The sequence below is a fragment of the Babylonia areolata genome, chromosome 3 (assembly GCF_041734735.1).
Source record: "Babylonia areolata isolate BAREFJ2019XMU chromosome 3, ASM4173473v1, whole genome shotgun sequence".
NCBI lineage: Eukaryota > Metazoa > Mollusca > Gastropoda > Neogastropoda > Buccinidae > Babylonia > Babylonia areolata.
This window is the reverse complement of record NC_134878.1, coordinates 52633460-52651351: the sequence shown is the minus strand read 5'-3', so window position 1 is coordinate 52651351 and position 17892 is coordinate 52633460. Positions and strand designations below refer to the sequence as shown.

Genomic DNA, 17892 nt, shown 5'->3' with positions numbered 1-17892 from the left:
ATGCCTGACTGTCGGCTGCATGCATACCTGCAGGTATCAGTGTGTCTGCCTGTCTGCCTCTCTATGTTATTGGTTTTTTTTTTTGTTGTTTTGTTTTTTTGTTTGTTTTTTTAATGCCCCACGGCTTGGTGGAAAAAAGCATGTCAATTGCACATCTCATTTCTGATATTTCGTTCTCTCTCTCTCTCTCTCTCTCAGTCTCCCTCTCTCTCCAATCATCCATGCCACTACTACTACTACTACTATAAACCACCACCACTACAACTACTACTGACGACTACTACTACCACCATCACCACCACTACTACAACCATTATTACCATCACCACTGACTGCTCAGTCCTCGCTGACAAAGACGATCATACACCTGCCTACAAACTGACACTGACAGATCGACAAACCATGTTATTATACTGACTGAGTAGACAGATGAATGGCCATTGGGAGTTGAATGAGCCTATACAGATGGGTCAGTGGACATGCAAACAGTACCAGCCTAAAGCTGGTAGACCGCAGATCGTTTATAAAGTTAACTGAAAAACAAACAAACAAACAAAAATCCTGATGATCATATTCATATAATTTTGCTTTAAAGAAAAGAAAAAGATAAGGCGTATGCACGTATCGATTAAGGTTTCCATTTCACCCAAATGAAAAAAAGAATGTAAAAAGAAAGAAAAAAACAAAAAACTCAGAAGTAGATATTTTGACTCTCAGTGAAAGGAAAGGATATCGCAGAAGCACACACACACACACACACACACACACACACACACACACACACACACACACACACACACACACTAAGTCTTTATCTGCAAAGTTCTTTCACTCATGTCCACAGCCAAATAACTACGTACACTTGCTCAAATCAATTTTCATACAGAACAGTTTGAACTTTGGAGCCCAAGTAACCCTTCCATTTTCATGCATTTCTAACAACGTTTTTTATATAAGCTTTTTTTGAAAACTGAAAGGTGTTCAGGTTACGCCAGTTATCGAAACCAGTAACCTATACATTTAACGACTGAAATCAGATGATCAATATTCAATGGATACCTGCCCAGTTTCCCGTCCGCCATGTCGTTTGGAGTCTGTGATATGCAGCAAACGTCACGGTCACGGTTTGCAAGCACAAGAGCTAAATCTGTTCACAGACACTAGAATTTGAGGTATCATTTGAGATATTAGTGTATGATCTGTTCTTATCCATCGAATCCCCAAATTTCTGCTCCATGCAACAAAACTGGAATTGTGTGAAAGTGTTTCTAGTCATAATAATAACAATAATGATAATGATAACATTATTATTATTATTATTTAAAATACAAAAAACAACAACAACAACAACACACACACACACACACACACACACACACACACACACACAAAACACGATCAACTCAAGTCGATTTTAGAATTACTTGCCGTGTTATCAAAAGAACACGCAGTAGGCCCTACCTCTCAATCAGTCGATCAGTTTTATAACTACAGGTCACACTATATGCAGAGGTAGATTCGTGCAACCTAGCAGCCGGGTTTAGTAAAACTACAGCCTATTCCGTAAACCGGCTGGTCAGTGTGGATCTGTCGATGAGCGTGTAATCATAAACAGGCTCTTCTCCTACAAACGATCTGGGTTGTGAGCGAAACCATGGCTCGGTTCCAGCACTGACAAACATAATTTTTGTGACACTGGGTTGACAGTGAGAATGGACGGGGTGGGCGTGGTCAGAGAGAGAGCCGGAGAGAGAGAGAGAGAGGGGTGTGTGTGTGTATGTGTGTGTGTGTGTGGGGGGGGGGGGGGGGGGGGGGGGTAGGCGGGGGTGGGGGGGGGGGGATATAGAGAGGAGAAACAGAGAGAGAGACGCTTCAGACGTTTTTTTTTAATTGACATTGGCCCAACTACAGCCCTTATGTCAAGGAGGGGTGCAATCCTCGGTTGTAGCGTTAAATGTATTGAATGGAAGAAAAACAAACAGATAAAAAAGCAAAAAACTAAGTTCATACATATGTATATGAATCCACCACAAGCACACACTTTCATCACCACTGCACTCCACCAACTTCATCAGCCACCTCCACCTCTTCATTAACAAAATGAAAAGAAACAACAAAATAAAACTGATAGTTAACAATCATGAGACCATAAAGTGTATCACACACACATACAGAGAGAGAGAGAGAGAGAGAGAGAGAGAGAGAGAGAGAGAGAGAGAGAGAGAGAGAGATACAGCTGGTTTTAAAAATATGCACTGGTTAAAAGGTCGCAATGCCTTTTACACTGGGGCAGTGTCTCTATGATCACTGTGTCCAGGGCCCGGCACAGGAAGGCGGCGGGGCCTAATCCTCTCCTTCCGTCGCTTTTAACACACACACGTACACACACACACACACATATGTATGTATATATATATATATGTGTATATATATATATATATATATATATATATATATGTGTGTGTGTGTGTGTGTGTGTGATGAATATGAAAAATGGTTACTGGCTTGCAAATATACTGGATGATATTCCATGTGTGTGTGTGTGTGTGTGTGTGTGTGTGTGTGTGCGTGTGTGTGTGCGTGCGTGTGTGTGTGTGTGTCTGTGTCTGTGTGTCTGTGCGTGTGTGCGTGTGAGTGAGTGTGTGAGTAACAGTCAGACGAAGACAAAACCCAGACAGACTGGCACGAAGACACATACAAAACGCACATGCAAAAAGACGCGCGCGCACACACACACGCACACACACACAGATACACCACAGAGACATATACATACGTACCCCCTCCCCCCCTTACCCCCTCACACACACAGAGCAAGGTTTGTCCAACTTCAAAATGTTGTTTCACGGCACTCGACGTATACTAGCAAATCGATCGAGTCTGGACCGCATGCAGTCGTTTCGGGCCCAGGCAGGGGGTGGGGGTGGGGGGGGACCGGTAGGGGGATGGGGGGTAGAGACCTGGAAGGGGGGGGGGATGCAGGAGACAGGCCGGGAGGGAGGGGGGGGGGGGGGGCAGGTCGTTGCGTGAGGGAGAGGGTGCAGTGGGTGGGGTGTGCACTCAGTAAACACACAAGCCAGCACAGAACGTGCTCCTGAATGTATCACTACATGAATAATCACAGTCATAAGAGGAAGCTTAGTTTATTAAAAAGAAAAAAAAAAGGAAAAAAATAAAAAATAAAAATAAATGAATTAAAAACCCGCTGCCTTGCATTTCGTTACATGCTTAACTTGTTGTTGTTGTTGGCTTTTTTTTGTGTGTGTGTGTTTGTTTTTGGTTTGTTTTTTTTTAGTTGTTTTTTAACAGTTCATTTGTCATATTTGTGTTTGGGATAAAAATTAATGCACACTCACTTCTGGCATGTAGAAATTGCATAATGCTGTATCTCTTGTATGTTACTATTCCTTCTTATATTTTCTTCCTGAAAAATTAATGTATATCTATGCCTTAACCATTGTTAAAAGAATAAAAGAAGGGGGGAAAAAAAAGCACAATATCAAATGTAATTAATATATATATATATTTTTTTTAACATGAAATATGTAACATTTTTAAGTGTCCCAAAGGGTTTCCTGAAATAAACACTTCTGTCTTGATACTGTGTGGTGTGACGTCCCTCCCTCTAATTAAAAAAAAAAAAAAAAAAATTTTTTAATTAAGCCGCAGATCCGAACAGTATCATCCGCGGGTAGGCCGACATTGATATGATAGCCGAGAGGAAGTGATTTCTATTGACTGACTGATTTTACGATTTATCTATTGATTTACTTATCTATTATGCAACATTGACTGTCATAGCATACAGAACAAGGGCTACTGGGTATCCTCCAGAAGGGGTCCGAGGAACAGCCGAAAGAAAAGAGAAACGCTAGACATTGATTATTTTTGCCGCGCTGGCGTGAGCGCGCGCGAGCATACACACTTACACACGAACGAGAACTAACGAGACGCAGGCAGACAGGCTCGCGAGCGCGCGCAAAGAGAGAGAGAGAGAGGGGGGGGGGAGGGAGAGAGAGAGAGAGAGAGAGACAGAAGAGAGAGAGACAGACAGACAGACACAGAGAGAGAATGTCCCCGAATGCCAATCACTGTAAACAGTATGAAGCTTAAAATAAATTCTCTCTGTCTCTGTCTCTCCCCCCCCACCCCCCGCGCTCTCTCTCTCACACAGTGTGTGTTCGCGTGTGCTCACGCGCAAAATGTGTAATTCAAAAAAATGGAAGAGCTTTCTTCCAGTCATTCAGTAGTTATTGCTGTATGAGTTGCCCTAACAGTAACACTGATTGCATTTATTAAAAAAAAAAAAATAAAAAAAAATAGGGGAGGGGGGTTGTTGATAGACAGATAGATAAAAAGATATGCAGACAGATAGATAGATAGTGGAATTAAGAGGGTAGAGAAATAAACACAGAAAAGTGAGAAGAACGGAGGGAGGGAGAGAGGAGTGGGTGGGGGAGAAAGACTGAGACAGACAGAAAAACAACACAGAAAAGACTGACCATCAAAAAGCCAAAGCATAGGCAACAAGTGTGGTGCCGGAACTAGAGCCGGTGGAGGGAGTGGGGGGCTAGGGGTGGGGGGGAGGAGAAAGCCAGAGACACCAAAGCACGAGGGTATGTATCTCAGCAACACTTTACTTTCTGAAAGCACCATCCACACATTAATCAACCAGTGTCACAGCTCAATGGAAACCCAGACATCCAGCCCCCTCTGGACACTAAACATTCACCACCATCACCCACCGATGATCGTAATCAAAGAGTTAGGTCTCCCACTGACTGAGAGCGACCCGTGACAGTACCGCAGTATCACCATCACCCGTGCAGGCTCCACCATTAACAGAACTGAAAGAACGCGAGGTCTGTCTGGACACCAGAAACTCCAAGGTTTACGTAAACTGAGAGGTGCACAGTGTTGTGTGAAGGGAGTTGAACAGTAGTTGGCTGCTGTGTTGGAACACAAGAGGACACTGTGCTGGAACACAAGAGGATAGCGCGAGGTATACCTTTTCGCAGATCGATGGTTTATACCCATGGCCACGTTCCCCCCTGTTCAATGCTTATACCGGTACCAGTCTGACTATCATACATACATAATTATACCAGTCCTCCACAACATGATAAAAGCATACAGCCAGCACAATGCTGGTTTCGGTGTTCCTATTCCTAGGAAAGCCCTATTCACAGGGCCAAACGGATTTCATTCATTATCATACGCCTTTTTTTTTCTCTCTCTCAAATTGTCTTTCATAAGGTGTTGTTGATTTGAGAAGCGTTTCTTTCTTTCTTTCTTTCTGTTTCTTCTCCTTTCTTCTGTTTCAACCTGCTCGCTCTCCATCCCTTTACATCATCGCCATTACCCTGCAACCTTTGCTCTGCAAGTCTTCTAGAAACAGGAATATGATATTATACGCCATCCTTCCTCAAGTTCTCTTTTGTAATCTGTTAATCTGAGAAGATGGGGGTTTTTTTTGTTGTTTTTTTTTGTTTTTTGTTTTTTTCCCCTCAGTTTCTTCTCGTTCCTCACCCCTTTTCATCAGCATCATTACCCAAAAATATTTATTCTTCAAGAATCAGGAATACGAGAGTCCTGATTTTCAACGATACGCGCTGTTGGTCTGTGTTGATACTTGTCACAACTTACCCAGCAGGACTAGCTGTAAACTGTAGACGCCTGAATGACTTAAGACGCTGGTTTGCGCCAGGGCCCGGTACAGAAGCACTGTCAGAGGGGATTATACACGGTGCACGGTTTCACTTGCAGTACACTGAGAAGCTCTAGTCTTTAAGCCCCCAAGTGTCGTTTTCCATTCACCCTTTCTAGAGCATGGAATGCAACACAAAGACACGCCTCAAGTGAGTACACAGGGAGGGGCAGGGGGCACTGACTTGGCACTGTCGAGGGCTGGCAGGAGCGCGACAGTCAAGTCATCTTGTTCCCAGCTGTGTGACCATTCATGATACATTACAACAGTTCGGGAACATGTCCCACTCTCATCGGTCAGTATAATTGTGTTGATTTCGGCAAATCAACTGTCTGGGGAAACGGTCTTGTGGTATTTGAGATCTTTTGATTGTATACCAATCAATCAATCAATCCATATATAATTATTGTTCTGCACACACACACAAACACACACACAGATATATATATATATATATATATATATATATATTAGTATGCCTCCTTCGGTCATGGCTGACCATGGATAGAGTATATCCGACCTAATGTCTAACTGGGCTGTCTGCTTGGACCAAGCTGCGTCGCCTGTGATTGTGGAGACCGATGTGAGAGAGACAGTCTCTATGTCGCAGCGATCACATGTGTAAGCTGATGCTGGTCTGTCGGCTGCCGTCCTCTCTCTCTCTCTCTCTCTCTCTCTCTCTCTCTATATATATATATATATATACATACATACACAAAAAGAGAGAGAGAGATGACAATAAGACAGACAAGAAAGCAGAGGTCATATGAGAGAAGGACATGGGAAAAAAATTGTTGGAAAGTAAAAAAAACAAAACAACAACAACAAAAAACAAAAAAACAAACAACATGGTAGAATACGAGGGGAACTGAGACAGTTCAGCTTCACTGACAACTTGATGTCTACAGCGACTGCTTGGTCCCACAACTCAGTGATGCATGGGGCGGCACCTTGGAACACCACAACCCTGACTCCTCCGTCACCTAAAAACACTCAAGAGATTTCCACCAAACACACGTGTTCACCACAGTCACCCAATGACGAGCGCAATAAGTGAGTGGTTAAAGTGTTGTGACTTTCAATCTAAGGGTCCCGGGTTCGGATCTCGATAATGGCGCCGGTGGGAAAAGGGTAGAGATTTTTCCGATCTCCCAGGTCAACATAATAAAATTATGCGCAGGCCTGCTTGTGCCTGAACCCCCTTCGTGTGTATACGCAAGCAGAAGATGATATACGCACGTAAAAGATCCTGTAATCCATGTCAGCGTTCGGTGGGTTATGGAAACAAGAACATACTCAGCATTCACCCCCCCGAAAACGAAGCATGGCTGCCTACATGGCGGGGTAAAAAAATCGGTCATACACGTAAAAACCAACTCGTTTACATACGAGTGAACGTGGGAGTTGCAGCCCACGAAAGAAGGAGAGAAGTCACCTATTGGTTATAATCAAAGAGGAAGGTCTCAGTCAAAAGCACCCGCGCAGGCTTCATTGACAGAACAAAAAGAACGCGAAGCGGCACTGTCTACCAGAAACTCCCGAGGTTTACTTAAACAGAGAGAGAGAGGTGCACAATATTGTGTGAAGGGAGTTAAACTGAAACAAGACAGTGCTATATGCTGTGTTGGAACAGTCAAGTAGACAGCGCGTGGCGTACGCAGATCAATAGCCTACTCCCATTTCCACGTTGTCTCTATTCTAGTGTTTGTATCAGTACGGGTCTTGATCTGCGCGTAGGGTTTATGCAAAGTTCTGGTCTGCCCCCCCCTCTCTCTCTCTCTCTCTCTCTTCCAATGAACAAGTCCGCACATTTCAACACCACCTTGAAACTGAAACTGAAACCAGTACAGTCCTCCACAACATGATCCATCAATGATGCCAGCACTCTGCTGCCTTTCGGTGTTCGTGTCAACTAACTCCCACAGTTCACTTCAACATCAATTCTGACTCAAGTCTTCACACACATCTGTAGGTTTCCTTCGTGATTCAGTGTATGCGATCAATTTTAGACGTTCTTCTAATTACTGCATTTCTTCTTCTTTTTTGGAGGGGTTGTGTGTGTGTGTGTGTGTGTGTGTGTGTGTGTATGTGTGTATGTGTGTGTGTGTGTGTGTGTGTGGTGTATGTGTGTGTGTGCGCGCGCGCGCGTGTGTGTGTGTGTGTGGGCGGAGGGGAGGGGGTGGGGATGGTGGCGGAGGTGTTTGCTTTTCCTCCCAGAAATCACCAAAAGTGTATGTCCTATAATCGTTTCTGTCCCACCCAGTCTCCCTCCCCCTCCACCCTCCTCTCTCTCTCTCTCTCTCTCCCGGGGAGAATCACCCAGTATATTTCACAGGAAACAATTCAGTCTTTGGCCTCAGTGGTTAAGTCTTACTTCAACATCCTAAATTCAGCTCAAGAATTTTGGATGCTTAAGTGGGATTCAATCCGTCCCACTTTAGAATCCTAACTTCAGCTCCAGGAATTCAGGATGCTAAAGTGGGACTGTTTATTTATTTATTCATTTTTTTAAAATATCAATTTTGTTTTCTTTTTCAAGTCAGTCCACTGGAAATGGAAACACAAGACATCCATCTACACTGAACCGCACGGCTGCTGTTGAAAACGATACACGTTGTTTGTTGAAAACAATACACGTTGTTTTGCTAGCAAGAAAAATGTTATTAGTCAGTGGGCCATTTCTGTCTGACTACAGCAGTGTATGCCGAGAACTGCAGACTACGTACGCGCCCGAGTCAGTACTGACTATACTACGCTGCTTGAGCAATGCAATGCATGCAGAGGCCCGGTACATAAAGCAACAGAAAGAGAGGCCGGATTATTCACAGTATACGGTTTCACTTGCGGTGCATAGAGTTTTGTGTGTATCAAGTCCCAAGTGTCAGTTTCCATTCACTCCTTTTTCAAGAATTTCGACTTCTATTGTTTACACAGGCACAACAACACTCCTCGTGTGTGCACTGAGGGATTACGTTTATAACGCTGTAATGTGTACTGAAGAGGTACACTTAACGCTGTAATGTGTACTGAAGAGGTACACTTAACGCTGTAATGTGTACTGAAGAGGTACACTTAACGCTGTAGTGTGTACTGAAGAGGTACACTTAACGCTGTAGTGTGTACTGAAGAGGTACACTTAACGCTGTAGTGTGTACTGAAGAGGTACACTTAACGCTGTAGTGTGTACTGAAGAGGTACACTTAACGCTGTAGTGTGTACTGAAGAGGTACACTTAACGCTGTAATGTGTACTGAAGAGGTACACTAAACGCTGTGATGTGTACTTTGGAGGAACACTTAACGCTGTAATGCGTACTGAGGAGGTGCACTTAACGCTGGAATGTGCATTGAAGAGGTATACTTGATGCTGAAATGTGTGCTGAAAAGGTACAATTAACACTGTAATGTGTACTGAAGAGGTGTCACGCGTCGACACATACAGAGTGTGAGACTCCCCTTAGCTGACATATTTCTGTAAGCCGCCAAATAGGCTGGCAACTATTTTTATTATTATTATTTTGAATAAATGTTATCATTTCAAGTGGGATCTGGACGAGCCCCCAAGATGTCACGCTACGGCTGACAGATTGACAGACAGACAGACGGACGAACGATGACAAAAACTCAACAATGAATCTGTCAGCCCTCCGCACCAGTCCGCACAACCAGATCCCACTTGAAATAACATTTATTCAAAATAATAATAATAATAGTTGGTATTTTTGAACACGAAATTCAATAACAAAACAATACTGACACAACTACCCCTCTCACGCGATTACAGTACAGACACACAAAAACTATAGTCTGCTGTGCTCAGCCCGTCTGCCATTCCCTCCACCACCATTCCTGCAAGTCCAAACGACCAGCCGACGAAGGAAACATCACACACCCTCACCTCAGACAGGTTATGTGAAAAACCTGGAACTGGTGTTCCAGCCGTTGCAACGCCCGCCGACAAATGACGACAACCTGCTGCTTCACCACAGCAGAAGACATGGGAAGATCAACTCCCAAAAGCCCTGGTCGAAATGACTCTCACAGCAGTTGACAGTGGAGTGCCAGAAAGATCAAAAACTAATCAAAAACCAAAACACAACTCACTGACGCGAGTTGGTTCGCACGTGGGATTCGGACCTAACGCGTTGCCAGCCTATCTGGCGGCTTACAGAAATAGGTCAGTGAAGGGGAGTCTCACACTCTGTATATGTCGACGCGTGACAAGAGGTGCACTTAATTAACGCTGTAATGTGCACTGAAGCTGTGCACTTAATGCTGTGATGTGTACTTCGGAGGCACACGTAATGCTGTAATGCGTACTGAAGAGGTACACTTAACGCTGTGATGTGCACTTAAGAGGTGCACTTTATGCTGTAATGTCTACTGAAGAGGTGCACTTAGCGCTGTGATATATACTGAAGAGGTTCACTTAACGCTGTAATGTGTACTGAAGAGGTTCACTTAACGCAGCAGTGCGTACTGAAGAGGTACACTTAACGTGGGCGCAGTGTGAACTGAAGAGGTACACTTAACGCTGTAATATGTACTGAAGAGGTACACATTAACGCTGTAATGTGTACTGAGGAGGTGCACTTAACGCCGCAGTGTGTACTGAAGAGGTACACGTAACACTGTATTGTGTACTTAAGAGGTACACTTAACGCTGTAATGTGTACTGAAGAGGTACACTAATGTGTACTGAAAAGGTGCACTTAACTCTGTAATGTGTACTGAAGAGGCACACTTAAACACTGTCATGTGTACTGAAGAGGTACACGTAACGCTCTAATGTGTACAGAAGTTTAAAGAGACAAACCAGCACTGAGACAGACAAGCAGTTAGGAGAGAGAAAAAAGGGCTTGAGCCGAAATCAACAACTGACAAACAAGATCGAGGGAGAAGAGGAGGAGGAGGAGGAGCGAACACAAGGAGGGGTGGGGGAAGGGGAGGGGGAGGGGGGCGGCAGGACATGGTCAGCTCAGTGCTACTTGATTTCTACAAACAGAGACTGTACAGTTTATTCCGGACAAGCATCTGACAAGCATATAATAAATTATATATATATCTCTCTCTTACACTGCCATTCCTCACCTCTGTTTCTACCTGCCAGCCTGTCTGTCTGTCTGTCTGTCTCTCTCAATCACACGTACACTCCCTGTCTCTCTGCCGCCATCTCTGTTTCTGCCTATGCTCTGTGTGTGCGTGCGCGCGCGCGCGCACGTGTGTGTGTGTGTGTGTGTGTGTGTGTGCGCGCGTGCGTGTATGGAGAGAGAGAGAGAGAGAGAGAGAGAGAGAGACAGAAACAGAAACAGAGACACGGATCGGCAGAAAGACAGACAGACCAGACAGTGCCCATGATAGTCCCACCCCCACACATCAGCTAGTAGACATCTCCCAGACCCAGTCCTGGTCGCCGCCACCAGTCTCTGGAACCGTCACCGTATGAGTGAAGTGTAGCGCCCTAGCCAGACCATTCCAGCCTATCTCCCCCCGCCCCGCCCCACCCCACCCCACTCCAACCTCACACACACACACATACACACACACACACACAAGATGGCGACTGAGTAGCACGCTCTTACGGTGCGCTCCGGTCTGAATCAGGGAAATCATCGTTTCCAGTGTTGGTTAAGGTGTGAATTGCTATCCATTCCATTATGGCCAGCAAGAAGACCAACCAACACAAGTTTTATGCCGTTAGTGCCGGCAGAACTGTGGGAATTTTCACAAACTGGAATTCTGCTTCTCAATCTGTGACCGGCTTTCCAAAGTCGTCAGTGAAGGCCTATGATACACTGGATCAAGCCAAGACGGCTATGAGACTGGCGGGTTATACTGAGCCTGATGTGTTCGGGGACAACGACATCAGCCCTCCATCCATCAACTGGGCTGAGGACCAGTTAGAAGCAGATCGAGAAGTAAGTGAACATGACAGCGAAGAAGATGACACTGACAGGAAGGAATTTTCTGAAAACAATTGTTGTGAAAACGATAGTTGTGAATGTTTTTGCAAGACAGAAAAGAAAGAAAGAACGCTAAAGTGCTGTGATTGTGGGGGGAAGATTCACTGGACCTGTACTGAGCTACCACTGTATCAGCTGTGTGTTTATATCAACACACAGCGAAAATTCACCTGCGGGACGTGTGCGGCTAAATACATAAACGACAAAATTGCAGAGGAATTCCTGGCGATCCAGCAGTCTCTCAAAGCCAACGCTGTGCCGGAAACACTGCTGAGTACTGCCCCACACCAAGACAGAGCATCGGGTGTGTCTGACACATCCGTCAGCCAGCTAATTATCTCCCACCACCAGGAAACCACCACAGTGCTGCGAAACATCGAGGCAGCCATGACGACCCTAGTTGAGCAGGTACAGCTGGCAGAGGAAACGAGAGGCGATGCCTTGGCTCAACTAATTTGTGACAGATACACAGTCACTCAACAGTTACCACACTCTTCGGAGATAAGGGGAGAGAAAAAGCCCCGCAGCGAGCAGAGAAAAGACGACCACACTACTCCGGTCCCTTCCGCATCGCTTCCGGACACCATCCCTCTCGCTGATGCCAAGACACCAGACTGCGCCCCTTCCACTCCCCCTCCCCCTCCCCTCACTACAAATCCCTCTCAACCTTTCCGTACCACACGGAACCCCCCTCCCTCCACCTCTAACCATCTCTGCAGCACAGGAGGAAAAGCCCCCCTCACCACGCCTCACCAGCCAGCAGCAAGCCCGACACCCACAGAGATGTCGGAAGATAGCAGCGATGACGATGACAACACGTGCGCCAGTTCCTGCGAAGAAGAAGACGAGACAGATAAGCATACCGTGAACAAGGAGACCGTCAATAGTGAAGAGACAGACCCCTCTCTCCCCCACCTCCTCATAGTGCATGACTCCACCCTGAACGACGTAGACAGTGCTAGACTAGGGAAATCATACGGACTAAAAGTAACAAAAAGAAAGGCTAGCACAGTAAAAGACTGTGGTGCAGAAGTAGACGACAACCTCGACGCCATCATGCTACATGTCGGGGTGAACGACCTGAAAACAAGGGAACCAGAGGCAGTAGGGACTGATATCAAAAACCACATCTATATGCTCCTCAGAAAAAACAAGAGGAAAATAATTATCAGCAAGACAGCACCAACAAGGGACGAACATCTCAACGCTAAAGGAGCCGTTCTGAACGCCCTGCTGTATGCTGAGTTCCTGACTGAGGAGAGGGTGTCCTTCATCTCCCACCACAAACTGCAGAGACAGGAGAAGAAGGGACACTTCCTGAAGGACGGCCTCCACCCATCACAGAAGGGGTCTGGCATCATGGCTGGCAACATTGGTCGCCATGTGCACGGTCTCTTCTGGGAGAAGGCCAAAAGACGGGGACAACACAGGAGCGCTCCTGTCAGTCGGGCCAGTGGACAGACGAGGGACAGAGACGCCGGGCGCAGTGACCAGGTGACCAGAGACGACCAGCGTCACCATGACAACGTGCCACAGGGCAAGAGGAGGGGCCGCTACCACATGCATTATCCGGACCACCACGGTGACAGACATCCCAGGCGTGATGACCACAACACCCTTCATCGGGATCATGGCAGGCACTACCATGACAACTACAGCAGGCGGTACCGGTACAACGTCCGTGACTGGGACAACCACCGCCGTGACTGGGACAGGGACGACAACCACCGCCGTGACTGGCACAGGGACGACAACCACCGCCGTGACTGGGACAGGGACGACAACCACCGCCGTGACTTGGACAGGGACGACAACCACCGTCCTGGTGACAACCGCCATCGTGACTGGGACAACTACCGCCGTGACTGGGACAACTACCGCAACAGTCATCGTGGCCGGGACAACCGCCGCTTCCGAGATGACAACCACCGCGCCTACCAAGACGAGAGACGCTACCACGACAACCACCACCGATACACTGGTCAGACAAGGCTCCACCCGGACAGAGACGATAGGATCACTGCTTTCCGGGGGCATCAGAGAAGCCGTGACTACCGTGCGTCCCGTCATAGTGATCGTCGAGACAGACACTATATTCACTGGACTGACAGATAGTGAGACACGCTTAATGTAAGGTACTGTCTACAAGATAAGTCCTGGAAGTATGCGTTTTACTGACCATTATGTTACACTGACCTTAGCACTGTACCAACACCAGCAGATACTTGATAAAACGATTGTCATTTCTCCTGAAGACCATAGCACCGTAGCACAGAATTAGAGACACTATTAAATCAAATACCGTTGTGAAGATACTGTCGTGGAACATCAAAGGTTTTAGGGAAACTATCGACGGAACAAAAACAAACAAGTTCACAGAAAAAGAAGTGACAGATTTATTTTCAAGCTATGATATCGTTATTTGCCAGGAAACACACCTGGACAGGGATAAGACCAAAGATATATTTTTACCTGGCTTTGCAACAGGGGTACACTACTGTAGGACAAAGCGAGCAAAGGCACAGAAAGCCTCTGGTGGAATATCTGTATTTGTGAAAGAATATTTAAGACCAGGTATTAAGTTCCTGCCACAGAGCAGTAGTGACATTGTGTGGATGCTGACAAAAAGTTTTAATACAGATCAAGACACTTATGTTGGCTGTGTATACATACCACCTGAATTCTCCTCCTTTGGACGTGACCACACACGGGACATATGGGAACAACTAGATAAGGATGTAGAACTGTTTACCACAAAAGGTAATGTCATTTTGTGTGGTGACTTCAATGCACGAACTGGTATGCTAGATGATTTTATCCAGATGGACGGTGAGAACAATATGTATGATATCCCATTTAACTACACATGTGATTATGTGCACAAAAGAAGTTCGTCAGATAAAGTAGTACAGAAATATGGAAGAAGGTTTGTTAAACTATGTATGGAAAATAATATGTATATTTTAAATGGGAGAACTCTTGGTGACTTACATGGTAACCCCACATGCTTTTCGCCAACAGGGAAAAGTGTCGTAGATTACTTTACGTGTTCCCAGGACCTTATGCGAAAGGTGATGAAATGCAAGGTCAAAAATCTTACCATGTTTTCAGATCACTGTCCTATCGAATTGTTCATTCATCTACCAGTCACAAGAAAGAGTTCACCCCCTGTTAGTTCTGTCAGTAGAAAGGAATGTCCCACTTTAAGAGACTCAAAATACAACCGTTCTTTCTTTTGGGAGGAGGGCTCTGCCGAAAAGTTAGCATCAGCACTTAAGACTTTGTCAGTTTCAAATAAGATAATCTCTATTAACGAAGGACTCGAAAAAGTTAACTTCCGAAACGTACATACTGCCAAAGAAGAAATTGAAAACTCTGTGTCAAATCTCACAAACACTATTATTGCAGCGGCCGATTTATCGATCAAACATAAGATTAGATGCACGAAACGGAAAATGAAGCCGTCTAAAAAGTGGTTCACACATGACTGTTTCATTCAAAGGAAAGAGGTGCGATCTTTACTGAATGCATTGAACAGAAATCCTTTTAACAGAAATATTCAGAATAAATACTTTTCTTGCCTGAAAGCATACAAGAAGACCATAAAGAAAACAAAAAAGACGTACAGAAATGAACTTGTGAGAAGTTTAAACACAGCAATGGAGCACGACCCCAAAAAAGTTTGGAAAATACTATCTGAACTAAAAAATGCAGATAGTTCTACTCAACCGCAGAGACACACATTATCTGCAGGTAAATGGATTAATCATTTAGAAAACTTGATAAGTAGTGAAGTACCCGTTGATAAAGCTAGGAAAGAACACGTACAAAAAGAACTTGATAGAATAAAACAGACTATGCCAGTGTTTGTCCTGGACAATCCTTTTACGATGACTGAAATAATGCGAGCCGTAAAGAGTCTCAAGACCAATAAAGCCCCCGGTAAAGACGGAATTACAAGCGAAATGCTCAAAGCAAGCATGTCCAGCATCAGTGCTACTGTATGCAAGTTATTCAATGCCATATTTCAGACTGGTATTTATCCCAGTCAGTGGAAAGACGGAATAAATGTTCCTATCTTTAAAAGTGGAGACCCAACCAATCCTAACAATTATCGGGGTATAACACTCAACAGCACCTTTGGGAAACTGTTTTGTCAAGTTATCAACAGAAGAATTGAAACATACCTAGAACAAAACGAGTTACTAATAAAAGAGCAGGCTGGTTTCAGAAGGCATTCTAGAACCACTGATCACATATTCATCCTGAAAAAGATAATTGACAACACCTTAAATAAAAGAAATGGGCGTCTCTACAGCTGTTTTGTTGATTTTAATAAAGCATTTGACAATATATGGCATGATGCACTTCTTTTGAAACTAAACAAAATTGGGATAAATGGAAAATGTTTCCACATTATAAAAGAGATGTACCAAAATTCAACTGTATGTGGTAAATCAAACGACGGGTTCACAGATTCTATCGCAGTCAAAAAAGGAGTGCTTCAGGGAAATGTTATTAGCCCCACGCTATTCAATATTTTCATTAATGACATAAGAGAATATATACACGATGACACCTCACCATACATCAATGAAACAACCAAGACTCAGATCCCTTATCTGTTATATGCGGATGACATTGTGATGCTCTCGACAACAAAAGTCGGACTACAAAACAAACTAGACCAACTACATGAATACTGTCTGCAATGGGGGCTTAAAATCAACAGGGACAAAACAAAAGTCGTAATTTTCACAAAAAACGACCCCAAAATACCAGTGCTCTTTTCATGTGGCGATAACTGCATCGAAACGACGGATAGATATAAATACTTGGGAGTTATTTTTCATAAGAGTGGAAATTTTCACCTTGCTGAAGACCACTTAGCCAAACAAGGACATAAAGCAGCGCATGCTCTGAAACGCAGTGTGCGAGGGAAAGAAGTAAAAATTGATGTAATGACGCAACTGTTTGACATTTTAGTCACCCCAATTCTCAGTTACGGCGCTGAGGTGTGGTTTCCAATCAATCAAACTGCGACAAACTTCTCCACGCCCTCTATGCTGTTCAACCAATTTGATGCCTTTCTCTCCGCAAAATGCCCATCAGAAAATGTACATGTCAACTTCTGTAGGAGCTTAATGGGCGTACACAAAAGATCAATTAAGTTACCAGTCCTGGCAGAACTGGGCAGATACCCCATTTCTCTGACCGCAGTGTGTCAGGTCATCTCATTTTGGGTACACATCATAGAATCAAAAGAAGATAGCTATTTGAGGCAAGCATATGATGATATGTTATCGATGGATTCATTGGAAAAAGTTCCTTGGCTTAATTTTATCAAAAAGATACTGGTTTCAATTGGATTCTCCCACGTATGGGAGAACCAAGGCACACTCAGCATTAAGCGACTAAAATATTCAGTCTTGAATAAACTACAGGATAAATATCTTCAATATTGGAACAGCAGAAAGAACGAGACCATTTCAAGGCTCTCCTTTTATTGCAAAATTGCAAATACTTATACATTACAACCTTACCTGATCAGCTGCAAAAATACTAAACACAGAGGAGCACTATGTCGATTGCGAATAAGTGCACATGAACTTGAAATTGAGCGCGGACGTCACTACAACGTAACTAGGAAAGACCGGCTATGTAAATCATGTGGAGTTATAGAGGATGAACTGCATTTTCTGGACAAGTGTAGTGTGTACTCTGACTTGAGGTCTCGCCTACTTGTGACAGTCAATTCCCAGTCTTCGAATCATTGGCCAGATGGCACTGGCAACACAATAATCCAAAGGCCGAGTTCTCTGTTGCCACAAAATTATTTCCAACCAGAACTGGCAAAATACATATATGAATGCTTTAAAGTTCGCAGTCCATAGCTATGTCTTATGGAATATCCTGCATGTGCTCACAACTTATTGCTTTTACTTTTTGTTTGCTTGTTGTGTTTAGTTTATAGTGTCCATAATTCCTATGATGGTTTTACGACAATTAAATGAGTTCTGAGTTCTGAGAGTTCTGAGTTCTTCTGAGTTCACAGAGAAGACCTCAGTCCCTTCACCCCTAAGCCCTGGGAAGCGTGCGGAGGTCTGTTGACACAGGCAGAACAGAGGACAATGACGGACCCAAGCTAGCTGAATGTAGCTGACGGCCAGATCGAAACTGTATGCAAAGTCTGCCCAAGCTCTTCTGGTGTATCAACCTCCCA

At 44.5% G+C, this 17892-nt stretch overlaps 1 protein-coding gene across 2 annotated transcripts in view; it reads right to left on the bottom strand.

The window, feature by feature from the left end:
• Positions 1-17892, bottom strand: part of LOC143280098 (neurocalcin-like) — a 157788-nt gene that overhangs the window by 13063 nt on the left and 126833 nt on the right. The gene's annotated exons all lie outside the window — the stretch shown is intronic.